The sequence below is a fragment of the Choristoneura fumiferana genome, chromosome 29, assembly GCF_025370935.1.
Source record: "Choristoneura fumiferana chromosome 29, NRCan_CFum_1, whole genome shotgun sequence".
Taxonomy (NCBI): domain Eukaryota; kingdom Metazoa; phylum Arthropoda; class Insecta; order Lepidoptera; family Tortricidae; genus Choristoneura; species Choristoneura fumiferana.
In genome coordinates this window covers 5859020-5885071 of record NC_133500.1, presented here as the reverse complement: position 1 = coordinate 5885071, position 26052 = coordinate 5859020, and the positions used below count along the sequence as shown (strand labels likewise).

At 38.1% G+C, this 26052-nt stretch overlaps 1 long non-coding RNA gene across 1 annotated transcript; it reads right to left on the bottom strand.

The window, feature by feature from the left end:
* Positions 1-22980: 22980 nt before the first annotated feature.
* On the bottom strand, positions 22981-25774 carry LOC141444340 (uncharacterized). Its single transcript, XR_012453167.1, has 3 exons — positions 25658-25774; positions 24684-24749; positions 22981-23112 (listed from the first exon to the last, which is right to left on the bottom strand). It is a non-coding gene; the product is annotated as an uncharacterized lncRNA (long non-coding RNA).
* Positions 25775-26052: the final 278 nt, after the last annotated feature.

Here is a 26052-nt window from a genome sequence, read left to right as displayed (position 1 = left end):
AAATACAAACTGAAACATAGATGCACAGAAAACCAGAAAAAGAGACCAGCGCTGAGATTCGAACCCTGGTCCTCAGCATTCCGTGCTGCGTGCTATATCGCTACAACACCACTGGATTCCAGTGGTATTTTTTATTTCAACTCCAAATTTTGTTACTTTTATGGAAACACTGGAGCAGTGGTGGTGTAACGGTATAGCACGCAGCACGGAATGCTGAGGACCTGGGTTCGATTCCAGCGCTGGTCTCTTTTTCTGGTTCTTCTGTGCATGTATGTTTCAGTTCGTATTTTCGATGTGGATTTTACGGGATGACCGTAAAAGTAACAAAATTTGGAGTTGAAATAAAAAATACGAAAAGACTCCAAAAACCAATCTTGGCATTAATAATATTTAAAAAAATGGCTATTCATCTTCATATTTGAGTGCGTGTGTTTTTTGACTCGTAATTAAATGAATACCACATATATTAGTAATTATGATATACATAACACATTGCTCGTCCTAAACAAACTAAACAGGGATACCATGTAAACACGAGGGCTTTAATTAGGCTCTGTTGGCTGCGGTTGTGTCTGAAGATAAATTGCCAAGTTTTATTCTGGGAATGTAAATATTTTAGATCGCAACCGACTTAGAAAAAGATGGATTACAATTCATCTGCGGTTTTAGGGTTTAGTACACCTACGAGGAGTGCTTATAGTTTCACTTTGTCCGTTCGTCTGTCTATCCATCCGTCCGAGGCTTAGCTTAGAGACTGTTAGTGCCAGAAAGCTTTTATTTTATAGGGATGGGTATATATATTAATTCGATACGTGGACAAAGGGGCCGAAGAAAATAAAAATAAAAAAACTTTTAAGGTTCCCCTACTCGAAAAGGCGGGATAATATTTATCCTCGTTTTAACCAATAAGTGTGAGATAGGATAGAGTTTTTAAATAATACATTTGCAAAGATTTTTTTTCGAAAGTGATTAGTTTATAAAATATTATAAAGCATAATAGTAGTTATTTTTGTTAACTCAAGTGCCCTCCCCCTCCACAAGGTCTTAAACCGTTACCTCGATTTTTTTTTAAACCGTAAGTAAAAGTAGTACAAATTTAAAAAGAAAACTATCACAGCTTATTTATCTATTCTGTATGTAATTAATGAGAAATAGTCGATCAAAATTTAATATTGAATAGTAGCCGATAGATTCATGTAATTAAATATAAACTAGCGGAAAAAAACCTGGCCCTCAAATGTATGAAATTAATATTATTTTAATAAATAGATAGATATAAATAAGACACAATTGACACCAATTGACCTAGTCCCGAACAAAGCAAAGCTTGTACTATGGATACTAGGCAACGAATAAACATACTAATATAGATAAATACATATTAAACATCCAAGACCCGAGAACAAACATTCGTATTATTCATACAAATATCTGCCCCGGCTGGGAATCGAACCCGGGACCTCAAGCTTCGTAGTCAGATTGTCTAACCACTTGGCCATCCGGTCATCCGATTTTGTAGGTAGATATGTAGTGGGCCAAATTTTGTACCGCTGAGCATAGATTATTGTTTAAATATTTATGTGTTTATAATTATAACCGGTCTAGGTCAGCGCTTTTTTTTTCAGATTTATAATAACCATATTTTAATGTCCAATTTGTACGAATATAACGGCTGATATAAAAATGCCTTTGCCATTACTCAGTCGCCGGAAACGGTCACCGGAAATGTTACTGACCACTTCCGGTTCAGCCTTCAGCCTAATTAGGCTCCATTCCACGCGAGAACCTTATTAGGGTTCCGTAGCTAAACAGTACGAACGAGACCTATGGAATCATATTAATTACTCTACCGACTGTTCGTTTTCAGGGTTCCGTAGCTAAAATGGCAAAATAAGGAATTGATCCTCATAGTTTTGTCATGTCTGTCTGTCTGTCCGTCCGTCCGGACTTTCTCAGAGACTATCAGTGCTAAAAAGCTGTAATTTTGCAAGGATATATCCCACGTTGAGAATCAAACCTTCACTAAACAAAATATGTTATTCAGAAGAAAACTATAACAGCTAAGTTTGCTTGAGAATTATTAATAGTTTAAGAGTAAATATCAATATAAGTATGAAATATAACTAATCTTGGAAGATAAGGCACAAAACACTTTTTTTATATTAATTACTTGATTTTTTAGTAACGGCTACGGAACCCTATCTTGGGCGTATCCGACACGCTATTGGCCGTTTTTTTGAGTTCCATAGCTAAACAGTGCAAAAGAGACCCTACTACTATGACTACCTTCATTATTTGTCCGTCTGTCTGCCTTTTGGAACCGTAACAGATAAAACACGTAATTTTCATAGAGAGGTTAATAACGTTGTCTATGACGCGTGTGCGTGTTACCTTTTCAAGCTCAAACGGCTAGACAAATTTGGATCAAATCTTATACCTTTTAAAGAGCAATTCTTCTATTTCATATATATTTCGAGAATCTCGCGTGATATTGTTTTTTCCCGACAGCCCGAACGAAGCTCGATCCACAGGTACTTTGGTGTTTAAATATCCTATCTTCATGTCGTTTGGAACGTTTTTTTTTTATTCGATTGGATGGCAAACGAGCAAGTGGGTCTCCTGATGGTAAGAGATCACCACCGCCCATAGACACCTGCAACACCAGGGGGATTGCAGATGCGTTGCCAACCTAGAGGCCTAAGATGGGATACCTCAAGTGCCAGTAATTTCACCGGCTGTCTTACTCTCCACGCCGAAACACAACAGTGCAAGCACTGCTGCTTCACGGAAGGATTAACGAGCAAGATGGTGGATTGGAAGAGGAAGGCCTAGTCAACCGTACCACGATCAAATTGAGGGCGTTCTGAAGAAAGGTCGGGTCAGGAGTACTCTAAACCGACGTGCATGCATGAAAAGATTGATGAATGTAGAGGAAACGAGAGTTGTATGCCAGAATCGTAGCAAGTGGAAGGATGTAGTCTTTTCCTACCCCGTTGGGTGAAAGGTGTGATTTTATGTACCTATGTATGTATGTATCATCATTTCTACTGATAACAATAACAAAATGAACATTAAAACATTATCTTAACAATTCTTTGAACAAAAGCTATAAATGATAAACAAGAAAAATTATCTCTTGTTTTTCTTTAAATGTACAATGCTTTAAAGTTAACCAGGCTTTTGCGGTCCTGCCAAACGATATTAGCTCTTATTTGTTAAATGATAAGGTCTTAGGGCAGTCGTGGAACTGCAAAAACGTTAGACAGACTTGTTCACGGACAGTTAACTCCCTGATAAAGTAACAGGGAGTTTGTGCAGATATTTTACACTGCTAACGTTTAATATTAATCGTATAAAAAAGTTAAGAAGGAAGTTCTTAATCCGTACAAAATTTCACGTTTCTAGACTTAGCTGTTTTTTCATCCTCATATCAGCTGTAGGACATTTCCGGTTGGACATATGCCCATAGACAAGTTGTTGGCCTCTAGAACCTCAAGACCTGAACCCGCGGCTTTAACCAGTTCTTCAGTCAGTCCATCTCGTTGGTAGACATCTTACGCTGCACTTGCCGATCTGCGGGCTCCATTCGGGATCTTTTCGACCCCAAAGACCATGTTTTTTAACAGTAGGATAATAGTTAAGTAGTCAAATACACACATACAAATTCAAATGAGATATTCAGGCAGCTATGTATACGGATATATCGACCCTAAGATTACGGTAAAATTTCGCCCCCTTGTTTATTTACGCTTATTTCGTGGACAACCTTGTGTTACGCCGTCAAAACTTACGCCGATGTACAAAAGAACAGCAGCGTAACTACCGGTCGCTTGATTTCCGCAGATGCGGCGTCGCCTGTGTCATCGACGGAAATGGAAACAAAGGGTCGGATTGCCACTGCGATAGTTCAGTATCGATAAGATGCCAGATGTACGTATATCGATATCGATAAAAGACTTTTTTGGAATGCATTAAAAGTAAGAAAAAACACTAAATAACAATTAAATTGTAACTATACCTACTGAGAGGCAAAAAAACTGGCCCTCAAATGTATGCATCGCTAATTTTGTATGAAGGGTGGGGCAAATTTTGTGCCGCTGAGTATATTTACATAATACTATCCTAAACATAAAATACCTACATAACCTTAACCAACAAAAAGTTGGAAAACCCCCGACATTATCACTTTGAAGTAACTAGTAAATATCTCAAAAACGGCTGAACCGATTTTGATAAAACATGTCTATGAACCATCGCTAGAAAACCTGCTTTCAAACAAATAAACCGCATTCAAATCAGTTTACCCGTTTAAGAGCTACGGTGCCAGAGACATACACACATAGCGGTCAAACTGCGTCAGGGGTTAATAAAACAAAAAAAAAACTAGAACTACAGCAAATTATTTAAAACAGCCACCTGAGGCAGGATCACGAAGATTATGGCTATGTTTCCTCTTTGAATAGCTAAGCTAATACGCTATTTCTTTGTCCGAGGAAATTGCTTTCTCTTCGGTTCCCTGTGACGACTACTAACCTTTTTCTTATTATTTTCGATAGTATATTGAATAATTAATTTATTGAATCTGGCGTTACTTTTCGGAAGTCCATATAATTGAACAATAAGCAATATATTTTGTATAGGTTGACATCCCATTCATCGTACCCTGGTACGTGATTCAGTTTGCTCGACTGTACGATCAGCCTAAGAATTTACTTTAAAACTTAAAATATAGAATTGTATTTTTTTTTTTTTCAAATCATCCCCTAAAAGGATGATAGGGGACGAAAGTTTTGAATATTCTGTACTTCAAATACTTAGATGAAGAATCTCACCACAGATTTGAATTTATAATGCGAACGAAGTCACTGGCAAAAACTAGAAAACTATAATTTTATCGACATCATCCCAACACTACTAACAAACTTCACCGACAGGTATTCCACGGAAATCAAACAATCGTCACGGCTATTTTCCTTCTCGCTCACGCTCATAAAACAGAAAGTGTATACAACGGCTAAAGTAGAATAAATATCGAGGTAACATTCATAACATAACAATTGACTGGTTCCAATGGGGAATGGATGAAAATTTTAGACACGCTTGAAACTCTCTTTTTCGATAGGAATAACCTTTCTTATTAACAGAAAAAAATATCAGATTTTTAAGTAGCATCAATTAGTTTAAAAATATGAAAGAGTTTTCTTTACCGCCGAATTACGATAGTCCGGTCGGTTACGGGTTGTTCCATAGTCCAGAATAAAGAACAATAAAACATAATTTATGTGTCTTTGACTCGATCTTTTTGACAGGTGATTTTTTTTTCCCAACAAACATCATTTATCGGTACTCTAAACTGTTGAGCGTAAGGCGGCTATACATATTAATAGCAGTAGCTAGAGCGCATGTGGTGGTTATATATTTACCTATATACTCACAACTCCTGGCCACACGTGTGTTTCGAGTCCCTTTACCTAGTTACAGATCAGCCCTGGCTAAGCGCTCGCCAAACTATATGCACCGGAGAATATATAATAATATCTGCAAAAAAATACATAGGATGCAATACTGCACGACTGATAAAGTTAAAGTGATCGTAAAAGGGTGGCTGCTCCCACTATGTTATAAAAAAACGGAGGCCCTACTTCTTGTCAGATAATTCTTTCTCCTGCTGGCACACATCTGCAGACAATAGATAAAGATACACACACACACACACACGCGCACGCACGCACACACACACACGCACACACACACACACACACACACACACACACACACACACACACACACACACACACACACAACACACACACACACACACACACACACACACACACACACAATGCTTGCGCACTAGTCGTCTTTTTTTATTTTTAAAAACGTAAATAACCAACGCAAACGTAACTGAACCCACAGCCACAATAGCAACCACCAAGAGAACACTACCACCACAACCATAAACAAGATCCCGGACACGTGTTTCGCTTCTCTCCGCCGAAGCATCATCAGCGGACTAGTATTTCAGTTCATCTGCAGTTCTGGATCTGCGATTTACGCGTGCGCAGCCGCAGTTAAACACTTCCTAACAAAAATTTTGACTGTATAACTGTGTCTCTTTCGCACATATCTCAATTAACGAGACACAAGAGTTGCGACCACTTGTGTTCCTGATTGTATTTGCATAGCTTTGTATGAGTGCTTAAATGAATTCGAATCGTTTGCGGTTAGCGGTAGACTCGTGTTTATACTGCTTAGTCATTACGTCTTAGGGTGCGCTCTCATTGAAGCAGAACGTAGCAGGCCCTATAGGGCCTCGTAGTCTACGAAGTGCAAAATGCAAACTTCGTATCCTGGCGTCCCGCTGACGCTAATATTATTTAATACGAGAGTGAGAGGGACGGTACGATACTCGATTTTCGATTTTCGTAGTAGCCCCCCCAGAGACGGCCAAAACAATCGCGTTAGTTGAATTCCAGATCTCACTCTGCTCTCCTAGGAAATCTGACAATACCTTTATCATTCTATTATCTCAGCCTAGGTATATGGAAAAAAAATAAGTATAAGCCTAGGTATACTAAATAGTGTTTAAGTAGGTACTTTGATTATGATTGATTAAAATTGCTTTTTTCTATTACTAATCTATCTATTATCTTTATTATCCGGACTGCTATAAAAAAATACCTAACATCGAAGGCTAAGGCGCGAGCTACGCTTCTTAACCTAACCTATCCGAGTCGCTTCTGCTCCGAACCGTCTTGCTCGCTCGCTTCGCTCGCTCGCACTCATACAATAAATCTTACAATAAATAAATAAATATCACGAGACAATTCACACCAATTGACCTAGTCCCAAAGTAAGCTTAGCAAAGCTTGTGTTATGGGTACTAAGCAACGGATAAATATAATTATATAGATAGATACATACTTAAATACATAGTAAACACCCAAGACCCGAGAACAAACATTCGTATTTTTCATACAAATATCTGCCCCGACACGGGAATCGAACCCGGGACCTCAATCTTCGTAGTCAGGTTCTCTAACCACTAGGCCATCTGGTCGTCTAAATGATCTGAAACAATGATTATGAAAAATGAAATTATTGAAATGGGAAATAAAGATTCTGTCATTTGATTAATATGGTAAACAATGAGTAGTGAAAATGAATTTATAACAAACAATATTATGGCGGTTGAATATTATAGCACATGAAATTCGGGCAAATGAAATTCGATCAAGTGAAGGTATACCATATTATACATCCAAGACCCGAGAACAAACATTCGTATTATTCATACAAATATCTGCCCCGGCTGGGAATCGGACCCGGGACCTCAAGCTTCGTACAGATTCTCTAACCACTTGGCCGTATGGTCGGTCGGTCGGTCGGTTATATTCTTCGAGTTTGTAAATAGTCGAAGTTTTTGAATTTATAGGTTTTCCATCAAACTTACGGTGGGGATTTAAAACTTCGGTCATTTTGACTTTTGCATTCCCCCTACCACTCTACTGTAACTCCTTGCTACGCAATAAGTTACAAAAGTTAATGCGCAGGATCGAACCCAGGCCTAAACAAGCACAGGCTACTTGACAAACTTCTTCAAAGCCCTTGTGTGTTTATCTTAGCCGCCTCGAGAACCAAGTTTTGTTTTTTCATTTTCCCTCTCAAGTATTTAAGGTTAAGGTAAATGAGCTTTACTTATTCCCATTGGAATCGTTTTTAGGGTTCCGTAGTTAATGGAGTAGTTTGATGATTAGTCAAAATAACACAAACGGGACTTACAACGCTAACACACACGAGTAACATTTACTTCGACGTTTCGACCAAATTACGTGGCCGTGTTCACGATTAGACTGAAGTGTGGGGTGTCAATTTTGCCTAGCAGCGCGAGTCCTTCGAACTACCCGCACTTGATCACAAATATTACCGGCACTCGTATCACGAATATCCGCGCTTGGTCATTTGGGCAAGACACCCCATACTTCAGTCTACTCGTGACCACGGCCACTGTAATGTGGTCGAAACGTCGAGGTAAATATTACTAGTGTGTAATGTAATATTTTAGCGTGATAACTGATAACTCCCGTTTGTGGTCTTTGACTATGAGTGAAAATCACGAAAGTTTAAAACGTTTTAGTTTGATGATTATATCCGACTTTTAGTACACATAATTCTGTTTGCTGGCAGTTGGAAAAAATATAAAAATACAAAGTGATCGATACAGCGCCATCTATAGTTCTTTTGCTGAACTAGATGGCTTGCTAATTACTTAATGATCGATGCCTGTTGACAACCATGCACCTTATTAGTTCCAAAATAAAACACAATATGTGGCGGCGGCTAGTATCGTATATCAATATAAAAATAGAACAGTTTAGAGTTTGTTTCTCTCTATTCCATCCATGGCAATAGGCCTCAAAATTTAGAGTTCCAAAAAATCAAACGTTCTCTCATTTTGGGCACCCAATTTTACAGGGATTCTTTACTCATTCCAACTGCGACCTGCTAATTATTTTAACCGATAATAACTTTACCTAATTAATTAGAAAAGGTTTAAACCCCTAACGTTTCAAAGTTCAATATTCAAAAAACGGCTGAATCGATTTTTATCAAACATAACTTAAAACTATCGCAAGGAAATTCACTTTCACGTGAAAAAAAACTGCGTCTAAATCAGTCCATCCGTTTGAGAGCTACGATGCCACAGACGTTGACAGAGATTGGCGTCAAACTTACAACGCCCCACTTTTTCGGCGAGAATTTAACAATATTTTTAAATAATGAGCAAGTATAAGACAGAAAACAACACGCGAACATCTATCCGACACTCTCGAAGCTCATTTGAGAACGAAATGGCAATATGGCCGCCGCGTCCGTTCGCCATGTAGGCCGCACGCTTGACAAGAGCTGAATGCCTATTTGCGATAACAAAACGACAGTCTCAGTTCCGAGAGATATAATACTTAAGCCGTGGTGGCCTAGTAGACCCATGGCCTCTCAAGCAGAGACTCGTGGGTTCAAACCGGACTAACATTTATATTTTGTGAAAAACTACATTTGAAATTCACCACGGCCTTTATGGGGAAGAAAAAAATCCTGAAGAAACTTGAACGCAGCTGCTATGAAATTCAGTGGCGTGAAGTTCTATCAACCATAGAATAAGTAATAGGTAGTATACAAGCAGGGCTTCAAATACCGGTAAAAAGTTGGTAACGTTACCTCTGTCAAACAGATTTAACGTTAAATCGTAATTAACGTTAAACGATGTACCGTTACTTTTGCTATTTTAAAAATAATTAAGAATTGCTATTTTTTACGGATTATATTATGCATTCACGATTATAATTTTGATCCCGACGTTTTGAGTCCAATTCAAGTCTCATGGTCACGAAAAAACTAAAAACAAAAATTACCGATTGAAGTAATGTTACTTTTTTAACGTTATAATAATGTGGATTGGGTAACGTTAAAAAGCCCTACTATTAGCTGCTATGTAAAGAAAATTTACCGTTATCAAGTAACGTTATAATTTAATACCGGTACAACGTATTTTTACGATTTTACCGTTACGTAACATTACTTATAATGTGAAGCCCTGTATACAAGTACAGAGGCCTCACTACCGTACAAAAGTGACGTTAAGGCATAAGAATCATGCCTACTGTATGCTTCTCTGTCCATCGCACTCGTATTCACTCGGACGCGGCACGTGTAGTAGAATAGCACACTCTAGGGGGCCCCAGACTACTTGTAGCGGATAATAAAATCGCGGAGTGAGCCGCGCCCGCCTCAACTGCGGTCCAAGTCCTCATATTCTTAAAGGAAGCCTATGCCCAACAGTGGGACGTATGTAGGCCGAGATGATCAACATCCTTTAACTCCGCTGATACAAGTTTAAAGTAATCGGAGATGTACTCGACCGAGAAATTACAGCGTCTACACACACGCGACAGCTAGGGAGGGGACACCATTATCGATAACACGGTTAGCTTAAATGTGTAAGGTCGAACGAAACGTAATGAGTGAAAGAGACAGAATGAGAGATATACTGACGAATGAGCGAGATGCAGAAGTAGGTTTTTTAGGTAAGAAAGAGATATGAATAAATAGATCATGGCGGAATCTGAGGTTTAATCCTTACAAATGAGTCATGATTCAAGCGTTTCAACCGCTCCATGTTCCTGGTCACATTTTTTACGAATTGGCTGTTAGGTACATTTTGATGTCGTTTTCAATTATTTTTAACCCCCGACGCAAAAAGAGGGGTGTTATAAGTTTGACCGATATCTGTGTCTGTGTGTGTGTGTGTCTGTCTGTATGTGGCACCGTAGCTCTTAAACGGGTGGACTGATTTTAACGCTGTTTCGTTTTAATTGGTAGCAGGTTTTCTAGCGATGTTTTTTAGAAATGTTTTATCAAAATCGGTTAAGCCGTTTTTGAGATATTGATCTTTGAAGTGACACCAAGTTTACACCGCGAGCGGAGCGTACACATTAATGACTTAGTTTAACTAACATCGACCAACTTCATAGAGGTCCGGTCCGGTGTAACTACATTAATGAGTCCGCTCTGCTCGCGGTGGAAACCGGGCTTTAGAGTTCTTTTATTTCTACCAGATAACTAAAAAACAGTATCTTCGGCAATATTTACAGAAAAGTGTCCACAAAAATGCAATTTTTTGAGGTTGATAATTTTAAAACCATGCCATTTTCTGTGCTGGTTGCTCTTTAATTATAAATTGTATTATTTCAATTTTCGTCATACTCGGTGTGAAAACTTGTATGAGTCACTCGGGAGCAAAATGGCTTTCATCTTGGGCGTTGACACTTGAATCCCAAACTACGCAGCTCGCTACGCTCAGGATTCTATTGTAGAATCCTTCGCTACATTCTGGATTCAATGTACCGCCCTCACCGTAAATACGTCATTTTGCTCCCTTGTGACACAAATCACAATAAAATACAATACAGTACAGTAACTCTTTATTGCATACCAACACATAGCAAGCAGTACAGAAAACACATGTTATATACACAGAGACCATTTGAGGTAAGCAATCGCCATGATTATTCCACAGAAATTTTAAATTTTTTATCGATATCGATATCGATATTGGTACCTCCCGCCCTAGAGGCTGTAACGAACGCGGCCGCCACGCGGGCGAGTAATACATTAAATTTATTCTCACCGAGTAGTGCCTGCCACGCTGCCACAACAACATTAGGGAACATGCACTATTCTAAATATTTCTCCTCCCTGAACGAGCTTTGGCCGTAATTTTACACACGCATCATTGAATCTCTTCACAGATATTTTCTTCGCCGTTTGCTTATGCTCAATTTTAAATGTAATTTCGAGATGTAATTGTGCGAGACTGGGTTTGAATCCGAGATCTTTTGCTTTAGAAGACATAAGTCAAACCCCTAGCTTGGTTTTGAAGAAACATGGAATTTTATTGAGATTTCCTAACAAAATCGTAATACATATCTCGAAATCTCAACCGTCATGTCTAGGGAAATGGAATTTTACTTACACGAGGGTTTAACGTGTATCGTAGACAACTGTAATTTTGTAAATTCACATGACAATTCAGGATAATCCCGGAATTCTTATTCAACTGCCTCATGGCTCACAGCTAAAATAGTAGGTAAGTAATATAAACTTCAATACTTATAGCTGGGTTTAAATTTGTACGGTAATGCAGTAAGACACGCATTTTTCTGCCACTAACTTACACATGTAGAAGGTTCAAGGTAGAAAAGTCACATTTAAAACCACTATATCCTCATAAGTAGCGGCAATAGAAAAAAAAACAAAAGCAGACACTTTTAAGATTTTTCAGCCTCTATCGATTGAAATATAAAAATAAAATTGTTCAAATACCTAAAACTAGTTTAATTTTATTTTATAGTTGCAGTGCGACCCACTTCGCTGCACGGTTTACACATATTGCTGTTGCACTTGCTGTCCTTTTTAAAGAACATATTTTCATTTTAAATTAACGAAGACGATGATTCTTTTTTTATAGGCTAAGTAATTTTTAGATTTACTTTTTTTTTTATTCGACTGGACGGCAAACGAGCATTAAGTTCATTATTTTGTAATTCGTGTTATTAGTTAATGTGCGTGTGTTTGTATCATTTGCCGTCGACTAAGACGCATAATTATTATTATTGCTAGTAAAATTATTTGATCATGTGTCGGATGTTGATTATTGTTGATATTTGTTGTACCCATTTCTAAAGAAATCTGATAAAAAAAGTGTTGAGAACAATGACGGCGGTACAAACGCCCGAATATTCACCCGGCTTCGCCCGCGTGGTATTCGGTTATCGCGCGCTGTACCCTCGGGAACTATTCGGGAACTATCCCGGATAAAAAGTAGCCCATGTCACCTTGTTTCATAGAGAAAAACGTTTGAGAAAGAGACAGGTATATAGATTTTTCAAAAAATCACTATATATCCAATTTTCAACCGAGTTTAGTTTTCTCTTCGCCAAACATTGTCTGTTTATCAATATTTTTATAATAATATATAAAACATGGCAAATTTAGGAGATGTCCAACACCGTATTATATTATAATTTAGACAATGGGAGACTCTGTAATTATTTTACTTTTTCCTTTTTTATTTTTTGACCGTAGATATAATTAGAATGTTTAGTTTGAGTTTTTTTTAACTGAGGATCCCCATACATCGCTGTAGTTTTTTTAAAGTAATTTTTCTTTAATTGTATACTGTAATTTATATGTATTTTGTTAGTAACTATTTATTTAACTTTATTTTGTAGTAATTTCTTTCTGTCAAGTTTCTTGCGGCGCGTTCTTGGCAAAGATGGCCTTTCCGAAAGCGCTGGTAGTATTAAAAAGTGGCATGTAAAAGAGCTTTTTGCGGCCTAATGAATAAATGTTTCGTTTCTTGAAGCAACGACGCCATCTTTCGAGCGCAAATATAATCCCTGCTAATTCATTATCACTTTTTAGTATCGTGGATCTCTTGATTCCGGGGTAGGGGTTCAAAGTGAGGGTATCTGATCCTTGCCGGAAGCTATACTTTCATCTCGAAGGGTTTTGGGAATCACGACCGTCGGGGATAGCAAGCTTATTGACATTTTAAAATATGAATCATTATTAGGGCGCCTCAAACGCCTCAATCATCATCATCAATAAACTGAAACAACTTTGCTAACCCGCAACGTTATAGCTACGGTTATGCAAGTGTGTTCACGCAGTTCCACCTCCACACTGTAAGAACATAAAGAAATCACACAAACCCATCTATCACCACCACCACAGTACACTGACGTGTTTCGAACTCAACCAGAGCTCATTTTCAGAGCAGCAAAATTTTTAGCAGATGGTAGGACCTAATGGACGCTAATCCTGCCGTGAAATAGCAGTGCTTGCACTGTTGTGTTTCGGCGTGGAGAGTAAGACAGCTGGTGAAATTACTGGCACTTGAGGTATCACATCTTAGGCCTCTAGGTTGGCCACGAATCTGCAATCCCCCTGGTGTTGCAGGTGTCTATGGGCGGTGGTGATCTCTTACCATCAGGAGACCCACTTGCTCGCTTGCCATCCAGTCGAATTAAAAAAAAACTTCAGAGCACCGTTCACCATGCTAGCAGATGTTAGACTCATCATCATCATCCAGAAGACGTCCACTGCTGAACAAAGGCCTCCCCCTTGGAACGCCACAATGAACGACAACTCGCCACTTGCATCCACCGGCTTCCCTTAACTCTCACGATGTCATCAGTCCACCCTAGTGGGTGGCCTGCCAACACTTCGTCTTCCGGTTCGTTCCCAATTTCCTAGTCACATTTATTTATGAATAGGCTGCAGAATTTGATGACATATTCGATTTTTAGACGTCCTTCACTTCTACTAATTAACCTGGAAACTGTAACAGAATTTTCTGTCGTGTCAACAAAAATGTGGCCACGAAAATCAATTAAAATAAACGCTAGAAATTATTCGAATTTTATTAATTATCCCTTTGTGGGCCATTAGACCCATACTCATGTAGGGATATTATAAGCATTTTTAAGTTAACTGCACAAACAATAACTTTGCTCACCCACGACCCTACGCAACAAATGTGTGTTCATGCAGCTCCTACACGTCAGTGTAGAGTGTTGGCGGTGATAGTTGGGTTTGTGTGATTTGTATGTGTTTTGTAGCATTCGAACATGGCGGATGTAGACAGTATTTCATTTTGGTAGTTCTGGTTTCTTTGGCTAGTTGAAGTATAATTTTGATAGTGTTTTATGCGGCGATTAACGTTAAAAGTGAACAGTAATCACAACTTTTTTTACTAAAAAATTTACGATTTTCGTAATTTTTCCTATATCTGTGCGTTGCTTTGCATCAAATTTCAAGATTCTTCCAAATTTCGAGTTCACGGGAAGTACCCTGTAGGTTTTGATTCCCTTGCGAGTGTCGAAAATTTGCAGCATACACGGCTGTATCTTTTGATTGCGTTGGCTTAGAAGTTTGATTTTTTTCATATCTCCAAGGGACAGTAGACCTGGGTATTTGATATTAATTTCAGCTTGATACCTCCACGGGTTCCTGAGAAAAAGGGTCTTGACAGAGAGACAGAAGGACAAAAAGTGATTCTATAAGGGTTCCGTTTTTTCCTTTAGAGGTACGAAACCCTAAAATCACAAAAACTGTTTGTTTTTCGAACAGAGTGACTGTGTGTCTTCCCTTCCGCTGGCTTATATTATGAAATGTTATTCAACTTGCAGAATTATATCAGTATTTTCTGTAACGTCGCTTTAATTAGTTTTTCATGCTTTACTGAAGATTTTTGTTGGTTTCATGGTTAATTAGATGTTTCTATTCATCTGTTCATAAAAATATGACTGTAGATTGACATTTTTAATGATTCTCGGCTTATTAACCCTAGAGTGCTCGCTCTGTGAGCATTTTGCCGCCTGCGGCGCAATAGTCGTATTATATTGTACACATGTTGTCACATCATCATCAGCTATGTTCGTCAAGCTGGACATAGGCCTCTCCCATGGCTCGCCAATGAGCACGATCCTCGGCCGCTCTCATCCAGCTCTTGCCAGCCGCCCTGCGAAGATCATCGCTCCACCGAGTCTGAGGACATCCTACGCTACGTTTGCCGATCCGTGGTCTCCCTCCAAGAACTCGTCTACCCAAGCGTTATCGGTTTCTTCGGGTTATATGCCGGCCCATTGACTTTCAGCGTGCTAATGCGGGGCTATGTCGATAACTTTGGTTCTCTGTCGGATCACTTCGTTACGAATTCTATCTTTCAGAGAAACTCGAGCATAGCCCTTTCCATAGCACGTTGAGCAACTTTAAATTGGTGGATCAGCCCTAACGTGAGCGTCATGTTTCGGCACCGTATGTCATGACGGGTAGGACGCACTGATTGAAGAAAGCCCCGTATCTCACCTTCTTGTTTTAGAAATTAGAGTAAATTCAGTGAGCGAGTGACCGCAGGAGACAAAGTTAGTCGCAGGTGTGTCGCGTATCACGTTTGGCGGCAAATTGCTCACTGCGCGACTACTCACGTCAGTAAAATTTGTGGGTTCTGATTTTTTATTATAGTTGAAATTTTATTAGTTTTTATTGCGTATAGTATTATTTTGATGTAATATCGTAGGTATTAACATTGATTTTTGGTTTGTTTTAATTAAATAGTCAGATATTATACAAAGAAAATACTAACCAGTCATTGTTTTGACGAACATTTCAGTAAGAAGTTACCCTGGCGATGACTAGACCACATATATTAAAAGACCCAACTTATGTATACACATTGCACAAACTACTGAAACCAAATCCCCTAATTGTGGCATTGGATCATCAAAATATACCATCAGGTAGGGAAGGTATAAGCATGCGCAGTATGTCCGTCCAAGAAAAATAGAAGACGAAAAAACCGGCCAAGAGCGTGTCGGACACGCCCAAGATAGGGTTCCGTAGCCATTACGAAAAAAATCAAGTAATATTATGTGCGTTATAACACAATTAAAACACTTACCGGACAATTAAACACCGGATTGCTACCACCATCTTGCTCGCTAATCCTGCTGTGAAGCAGCAGTGCTTGCACTGTTGTGTTTTGGCGTGGAGAGTAAGACAGCCGGTGAAATTACTGGCACTTAAGGTATCCCATCTTAGGCCTCTAGGTTGGCAACGCATCTGCAATCCTCCTGGCGTTGCAGGTGTCTATGGGTGGTGGTGATATCTTACCATCAGGAGACCCACTTGATCGTTTTCCATCCAGTCGAATAAAAAAATGAAAAAAAAACTTACTACAGTCTTAAAATCTATTGCCAGAAAAAGAGCGTATCTTCACGGCACTTACGTCCTTTTGTTGAGAAGCGCAGTTTTTCGGCAATAACTCTAAAACGGTATATCGGATCATGTTGAAACCAATTTTCGTTGAAAGTATTTATTAAGCGTTACCTTTCCATATTTTTTGCATATTTTTTGGACAAACGGTTTACAAGATAGAGGGGGGGACACAATTTTTGCTACTTTGGGAGCGATTATTTCCGGAAATCTTCACTTACTTTAATCAAAAAAGTTTTTGAGAAACCTTACTATCTTTTCAAAAGAGCTGTCGAACTATGTGCCACACGATGATGCGAGTTAAAAAAAAAACAATTTCTTTTACGTGTATGGAGTGCCCCCCTATAAACATTTATTTTTGTAATTTAACTACAAAACTAAATAGCGGCTTTGACAAGACATCTGTACTCCAAATTTCATTGATATACATCTTGTGGTTTTTGAGTAAAATGCCTGTGACATACGGACGAACGGACGTACTTGACGAAACTATAAGGGTTCCGTTTTTGCCATTTTGGCTCCGGAACCCTAAAAAGGGTGCAATAGATGTGAATAGTGCCAACTGTGCAACGAACATTGCATCTACAATGTGTCATGATTGTTTTGTTGAAATACAGGTTGTAGATGATGAAAACGTGTAATTTAGCTATCAAGTTTAATTTGTTTATTTTATATAAAAAAATAGAATTAGCCGTGGTGGCCTAGTGGTTTGACCTATCGCCTCTCAAACAGAGGGTCGTGGGTTCAAAAACCGGCTCGCACCTCTGAGTTTTTCGAAATTCATGTGCGGAATTACATTTGAAATTTACGCGAGCTTTGCGGTGAAGGAAAACATCGTGAGGAAACCTGCACAAACCTGCGAAGCAATTCAATGGTGCGTGTGAAGTTCCCAATTCCGCACTGGGCCCGCGTGGGAACTATGGCCCAAGCCCTCTTGTTCTGAGAGGAGGCCTGTGCCCAGCAGTGGGACGTATATAGGCTGGGATGATGATGATGATATAAAAATTATAAGAGGTTGCAAAAAAACATGAATTTTTCTCAAGATTTCCCAAACCTGCGTTTTCTAGATTTTAAGTATAAAAGTTTTATAAAATGATAGTTAGTTTTATGATAGTTTATGTTTTATTCTATCCTTAAAACATAAATATAAATTCATATCTCCTATTTTCTAAAAAAAAACCGTATTAAGTATGGGCGGCAAAATGCTCCCCACGTGATCACTCGCGTTTCACGGAAAAGCGCGATTACTCTAGAGTTAAATGACTAATGAATAAATTATTACGAACAAAATCCCACTAATATTACAAAAGCGAAAGTTGTAAGTCTATTTGTTTAATTTTTTTATTTTTGACATTTCAATAGCTACTTTAGTTATATTCTAATTATCACAATTTTTACAATTACAATTACAAAAATAATATATATAATATACAATTATACAATTTTTATCCTTGACATTTGAGCTTTTGTCATTTTTCATGACGATGCCTAGAGGAGAACCAATTTTATTTTAATTTTTGTTTCTATTCATATCATGACATTCTTTTTAACTTGTCATTTATTTCCATTACAATGTAATATTATATTGAATGAATAAACAAACAAAACTAATACTAAATTATAGTACATTGTGTCTTAAGGGCGGTAAATAAGGAATTACGAACGAGAGTCTATTAGAAGCCCGAAGTCGAAGACTGAGGGCTTTAATGAGTCGATGTTCGTAATTATAGTACCGCCCGTGCGACATACAATGTTTTTCATCACATTTGCAAGCAAAATTTTATATTTGTAAAAGAAAAAATATAATTCTTCTAAATATGGGCGATACCTTAGGCTGCGCTCTTGGCAGCGTCGCCTCTACCTCCCTCAGCATGCGCCGCAACGTGCGTGTGCATGTGGTCTGCAGCAGCGCGCGCAGCAGTATCAGTACGCACATTGACTCATTGACCGACCTTGGGATTCATGACAAGAAAATGTGTACGTGCAATGACTCATGCGACCGACCACGGGTTTCATGACAAGCACATTAAGGTCGAGGGTTTTATTTGGGGGGTTGCAACTAAGGTAGCCTGCATGTTACGACACTGTTTACGAGCAAGTGTGATGAAAAATCTAAAACAGGCCCCCGTAGCACGGTGTCAAACAAGCCCACAATATCAAATCCTATTTTCGATGATAACATTCTGAAGATACAATTCATACGATAAAAAAACCATTTTTGTTACAAGTTAACCTAACCCCTTCAACCTTTACGCATAACCGTAACTTCTTATCAAAAAAAAAACGACCATTCCAAATTTCCTACTAGAAATGACATTATTGTGTCGAGGAAAACTGGCTCTTTGTAGGAGAGAGCAAAGTTAGGTTTTCCGTGCGCGTTGGAAGTGTTAGTAGATTTGAAAGGATCGCGGTAGGGTGGATATGCGTGTGGTTTTTACAGGAATATTCCAGTGTTTAATACTTGCAAAATAGTAGTTAATTCGCCGAGGGGAGTAAGTTATAGATTACCAATCAAGTGTGGCATTTAAACTCACAATTTCATTTAATATTTTATTTGATTTGTAGTCTAGCTTTAGGAATAAAATGATTTAATTCAATTTCATTGCAATACTCACAATTTCGACAAAACTCTATTTACTAATATTAACTATTAACTAGCTGTTGCCCGCGGCTTCGCCCCCGTTGTAGTTTTTCTAAATTTTCTTCCATAAAAACCTTCTCCTGACAAACACAACAAAAAAAAATTGTGAAATCGGTCCTGCCGTTCCCAAGTATTGCGCTTAGTAACACATTTTACGATTCACCTTTCTTTATACAGCGTGTATTTTTGATACTACCTCAAACTGTAACTAAACGAAGATTTAAGTGCTGTGAACCGATATCAAAACATTTTTTTAATTTAGAATTAACTACCAGAGCGTAATTAATTTTTTAAATATTTTCCAGCAGCAATGTAGGTAATGCGTACAATAATTTGATTCGAGAGAGAAGCGTTCTGTGACAGCTGTCACGTCAACGCGCGACGTTTTGAACGAAAACAAAATAAGTAAGTCATTTTTTTTACTAAATGAGATAATTAGGGCCACCCTTAAAGTAAGACTAAAAGACTACACTTAAAGTTTGAGTTAGTATCAAAAATACACGCTGTAGATTATTAATTAAAACAAATCAATTGCGAGATTTGCGAGTTTACATTCATACATACTACCTATGTTATTAAGCCTGGAAACCGAAGTACAGATTAATTTATTATGGTTTATCTCAGCCTATACAGGACGTCCCAAGACTATGCCACAAAGTATCTTAAATACGTAGATACACAATTTCTTTGAGAGGAGACTTCATTTTGATTTTAAAAACAAATTTAACTGCATTTTAAGATTTTTGAATAATCGCCTGTCTGAATTAAGAATCCAACCCGCCAAATGGTAAAAAAACACTCGTAATTTTACGAAATCGATGAAAAGGATCAATCGGAAGGTTTTTTTTTCCTAGTGATATAGTATCTTAAAAAAAAAAATCACGCGACAATTCACACCAATTGACCTAGTCCCAAAGTAAGCTTAGCAAAGCTTGTGTTATGGGTACTAAGCAACGGATAAATATAATTATACAGATAGATACATATTTAAATTACCCAAGACCCGAGAACAAACATTCGTATTTTTCATACAAATATCTGCCCCGACACGGGAATCGAACCCGGGACCTCAAGCTTCGTAGTCAGGTTCTCTAACCACTAGGCCATCTGGTCGTCATTCTTTCTTTTCTTCCTTTCTATATGAGGTGACATCGCTCTATCACATGCTTTGAGACCAGTCCCAGCTTATTCCCCGAAACATGGCTGCCCTAAAACCGGGAATCGTGGCACTAGGATAAGAGTAGTAATAAATAAAGCAACGTGTTAACAAATCGAGAATTCAAAGGGGATTGTAATGGCGTCTTTATTGCGAGCGCGGGGTAGTTTAGGACGGAGTTAGCGAAGATTTACGGACAAACTGACATAGGTGTTGGGAGTTTTTAAATGTGGATTAGGTGTAGAGGCAAGAGCGTCGCAAAGAGGGGCTGAGATGGCGGTCCTCTATCGTCTGCCCGAATTTCATATGCATTGTGTTTTCCATAATTTTGATGTCACTAGCTGTGCCCGCGACTTCGTCCGCGCAGAATTCGTTTATCGCTATCACGCGGGAACTACGCTTTCTGGGATGAAAACTATTTAATGTCCTTCCCCGGGAGTCAAAATATCTGTATGCGTAATTTCATCTAAATCGGTTCAGCGGTTTAGACGTGTAGAGATAACAAACAAACAGACTTACAAACTCTCACATGTATAATAGATATTAGTGGGATGAAAGCAAAATTGTGCAAATCGCGAGTGTCAACAATCCATTTTCTTCAGATAGATCTTGGAAAAACTAAAGCCCAGTTCAGACTTGCAAGAAAAAGCATACAATATGCATTTATAATGTACATTGCGAGAATGTAAAGCGATCGAGTTGGGACTCGCCAATCGAGTGCAGTAATGTATTGTAACTTGGACAAAATTTCCTTATACTAAGTCCCAACTCGACTTGAGATTTTGCTAACGTATTCGAAACTGTTAACCTCGCCATCTTGGATCTTGATCAACCTGATGCGTGCGCGATAACGTCCCTCGTTAGATACAGATCGGTAACGGGCCGAGTGGGTCGAATGCATTGGCGTTGAATGTAATTAAGTAGTTGGCTTACGGGTTTATTTAAAGCTAGCCTTTAGTCGCGGTTTCGCGCGCGTATATTTTCCAACTCAAAGTGTATTTTTTAAGTTAGTTTACCATCTTCACCGCCAGAGTCATCCAGTCGTGACAGCCAATGGAATGCCTCAAACGACACAGTCTATACATGACCAACATTCAACTCGAAATTAATCCTTTTGCAATGGAATTAAAAATCAAGTTGATTTGTCGGTTTTTCTGTGGCGTACGGAGCACGTCACTTGGTCTGTTTTGTGGCGGTGAAGAGGTTGATGCGTAGACTTAAAAACATCACTATCTTTTCAGCCGTAAGACATCCACTGTTGGACATAAGCTTCCCCCCCCCTTCCCATTTGGGGAGAGAGAAAGGTTTTTGCCAAGAAGACGCTGGTGCCCAGCAGGTATTATTCCTCAGCCAAATGCGAAGATGCGTTAATTATAGCAAAAAATATGGGCATGTTTTGCCAAGTCAGTAATTTTACTTGATTTTTAATTCTACAGTCGTAATTCACACTTTTCAGTTGCGGTTCTCCGTTTTTCTTTTTTAGAGAATCAAAACTGCCAGCATAATTAAATACTATGCAACCTTACTAAGTATTTTATAGCATTCAAGACTGGCCACTGTAGAAAAGAGATTTAAAAAAAGGACTCTATTTTTTTAAATAATAATATAGTGAAATCGATCCTCATTTCTGAACAAACTGCTTTCACGGTGGACGCGGAAAGCACAAGACCGGTCTGAGTGGAGAGCCTTGGGGGAGGCCTATGTCCAGCAGTGGACGTCTTTCGGCTGACATGATGATGATGATGAATTGACACCTTTAGTCAACAATAGGTCAGTGGCAATAGGATCTTATTAGGATAGTAGGATTTATGCATTATCAAGTGCCAGCTTGATGGTACATAACGTAGTTATCTCTTGGATAATTCATTAATTCGGTGCAGCATATGTAGAGCGTGTAGTAGCCCGTAACACCTCCTTTTGTGGTGCCAGACCGAATGCAGCCAAACGTAAGGGGCTGTGGTATAAACTACATTCTTCAGCGTTTGAAGAAATTAAATTAATTAAACACTAGCTTGTTGCCGACGACTCCAGATTGCGTAGAATTTGTTTATCGCTATTCCGCATGAACTATTCAATAGTCCGGGATAAACTACAGTGCTTTCATGCGGTCTAAATATATGGAAGTAGGTATATTTCAGCTGTAGCCTGAATATTATGACTGGCGCAAAATATTAGAACATAAATTTAACCTATCAGATTTTTATAATCAATTAATATAAAATTCAAGTATGCATGTAATGTAACACCAGAGACTCGTTTAGTGATGGGTCCTAATGGATCTCGAGTTATATTGGTACTTATTAATTGTTAAGTAACGAACATTCTTGTAAACTCTGTTTAGCCTTACTTAAGTGGCAAATAATATTCCAACCTAGAATTTCACTAATATTCTCATCAAAATTAGCGTGATAATCAGATTAATGATGACATTAATTATAATTAAGATTTTAAATTATTAGTTTAATCGACTCAAGTTTCAGCACTTTCACTCTCTAGTCTGTGATATTGACAACTGTAAACTATACTGTATCCTATGTCCTTTCCCGGAACTCAAACTATCTTTATACCGAATTTCATTTTAATCGGTTCATCGGCTTAGACGTGATTAGGTAACAAACAAACAACCAAAAAGACTTACAAGGTTTCGCATTTATAATAGTGGAATAGTGGGATTATATAATATAATAAATAATATAAATAATCCATTTTTTCAAACACAATGTCATAGATGATATTATTATTATTATTTTTATTTATTATTAGATATTATTTTTTTTATGAAAAATTCTAATTTATACTTTATTTAGGTATTTTTTGTGTTTAATAAATTACCTGACTATCTAAGCTTACTTTAGTTTCAGCCGCGGGTCGCGGGTTCACGGTGGATGCAGACCGCTTCCAACCGAAGCAACTGGAGGTCTATGGGGGAGGCCTATGTCTAACAGTCCCGCATCAGCAACAGCATCAGCAATATGTCCTACGGCCGATAAGATGACTTTAGTTTAGTGTCGAAGGCTTAATAATAATAAAATCATTTACTGTAACAGAAATAAGATACGACTACAAAATTAAAAAACATTTTTTTTAACAGTATAGGCTTGCGTTTGGCCACAATCACGCCTGATGGAAAGCGAGGATGAGGCCTACGATGGAGCACGCTTGCCTAGTAAATGCTCATTCACCCTGGACTTGAAAGCGGCCAAATTACACATAAGCAGGTGCCATTGGGCCCAGGCTCAGCATAAGCTGCGAGCAAAAGAAAAAAAACTTGCAGCGCTGATTTTCAGCCTGCGCCATTGTGAATTTTTTTAGGGTTCCGGAGCCAAAATGGCAAAAACGGAACCCTTATAGTTTCGCCATGTCTGTCTGTCTGTCTGTCTGTCCGTCCGCGGCTTTGCTCAGGGACTATCAATGCTAGAAAGCTGTTATTTTGCACGAATATCTACGTAAACTATGCCGACAAAATGGTATAATAAAAATATCGAAAAAAAATTTTTTTAGGGTACATCCCATAGACGTGATTTTTTTTTTCTTTTTCAACCCTAAAGTGTGGGGTATCGTTGGATAGGTCTTTTAAAACTATGAAAGGTTTGCTAAGACGATTTTTCTATTCAATGATTTGTTTGCGAAATATTCAACTTTAAAGTGCAAATTTTCATTAAAATCGAGCGTGCAAATTTTCATCTAAACCGGTGGGTGGAAAAATTAAAAAAAAACAGAATGTTAGTAAATATATCAAACTTACAAGGAAAATTATAACGGCTAAGTTTGCTTGAGAATTATCAGTAGGTAGTTTAAGAGTAAATAGCACCCTAAGGTATAAAATATACCTAAACTTGGAAGATTCCGTATAAAATACGAAATCCTTAGAAAAATAGTACCAAATTTTTTCGTAATGGCTACGGAACCCTATTTTGGGCGTGTCCGACACGCTTTTGGTCGGTTTTTTCTATCTAGTTTCCGCGACCGCTAGCAACTTAGCTGCGATGGTATCTGGTAATGAAGTACCCGCGCCGCACGTATTCATTCTGTGCGCTAACCACGGGTTACCATCAGATACCGACTGATACCAGTTTAATTCTAACTAATGCTAGTTAACGGCTTGTTAACATTGCTGTATAGAACGAACTTCGTCACCACGAGGTTAAACAGTTGCTTCAAAGTCAAAGTCAAAATATCTTTATTCAATTTAGGCTATAACATGCACTTATGAATGTCAAAAAAAAATCTACCACCGGTTCGGAAAAACCTCTGTTGAGAAGAATCCGACAAAAAACTCAACGAGGTATATTTTTTTAAACAGATTTAAAAGTAATATTATTAAATGATATCTATACATCACAAGTATTTAACACAACTTCGCTATTTGAAGGGATCGTTAATGCGGATCGGAATTATTTCCAAATATGTCCATGATATAATCATTAATTTTATAATACGCCTTAGATATTAATGTCTTTTTGACAATAGATCTGAATTTTGTATCCGTTTCATTTGTAATATTTCAACAAGATAAACATAATGTTCGTTTCGTTCGTGTTTACATACGTTCTTATTTCTTGTTCTGCAAGCTGCCAAAGTTTCGTCATCTGTAAAGAATTCACTGTCTCTTTTCTGTGAAAATAAAGCAACATTTCTGTGATAAAAAGCATTTTATTTGTAATCAAGGTTACAAAGGCGTCGCCAGGGAGATGCAGGGAGGGGCAGCTGCCCCCCCCCCCCCCTCCTCCTAGATTCTATAAAAGTTGCCAAATGTAAAGCAACCAAACCAGTCCTAAGTCTTTGACTTGACTTGCTTGATCGATCATTCCTGTACGTCGAAACCGAAACTCAAATGAATTCACCATTTCCAATAAATACCTAAAATACATACTTTTCTCATTTTCCATATCAACTTAAAGGCCATTGGCTGGCGACACCCTTGTAAGGTTATAAACTAACTATCTTATAGAAAATGAATACAATATTGCACGTCCAGTTGTTAGGGTAGAACATACACGTAAGAAAGCCAAGGTTTGCGCTACAAAGTTAAAAAGGTCTTAGCCTTTTTAACCCCCGACACAAAAAGGATGTTATAAGTTTGAACACTATATTTGTCTGTATGTCTGTGTGTGTGTCTTTCTGTCTGTCTGTGGCTCGTAACTCTTAAACGGGTGGACCGATTTGGATTCTGTTTTTTTAATTGAAATCAGGTTTTCTAGCGATGGTTCTTACACATGTTTTATCAAAATCGGTTCAGCCGTTTTTGAGATATTGAACTTTGAAGTGACAAAGTCGGGGATTAAATCTTTTTGTTGGTTAGGTTATTATCTCGATATTCCCTCAGAAATCGGGTAAAATGTCGAATTTTCAACCGCTAAGATGGTTTATATGCAACGTTAATGAAATCCACAGTATAATTTTTGAAAATTCCCACGGGAATTCAGTAAAATCGCAGAATTATAGTTACAATTAAATACTTGATTTAATGATTAACGCGTGCGAAGACGTGGGTAAATACTACTACTTAAAAAAATACCTACCTAGGCCTGGTACAAAGATTTCGTTATATCGACGTCAAACATGCGTGTACTACATTTACAATATAAGTTCAAATACTAATTTAATTAACTAATCAACAAATGAAATCAATGCGCCGCTAACAGGAATAGAAACATCAATTGAAACACAAATTCCTTAGGGCCGTTCTCGGAAAGTCGTTTTCAATTAATATTGAACTTAATAGTTAACCGACGAAGCGTGGCTTTAATCTTAGTAAATACTAACGCTAGTGATGGGGTGTAGTTTTTTTTTTCGGCGAACTATTCGGCGACCTTATACGAAAGGCGTCCACACAGTACACATCTCGTCTTACATATGTTTCACTGCAGGACACGGGCCTCCCCTTTGAATGAAAATTTTCAACAATAAATAAATA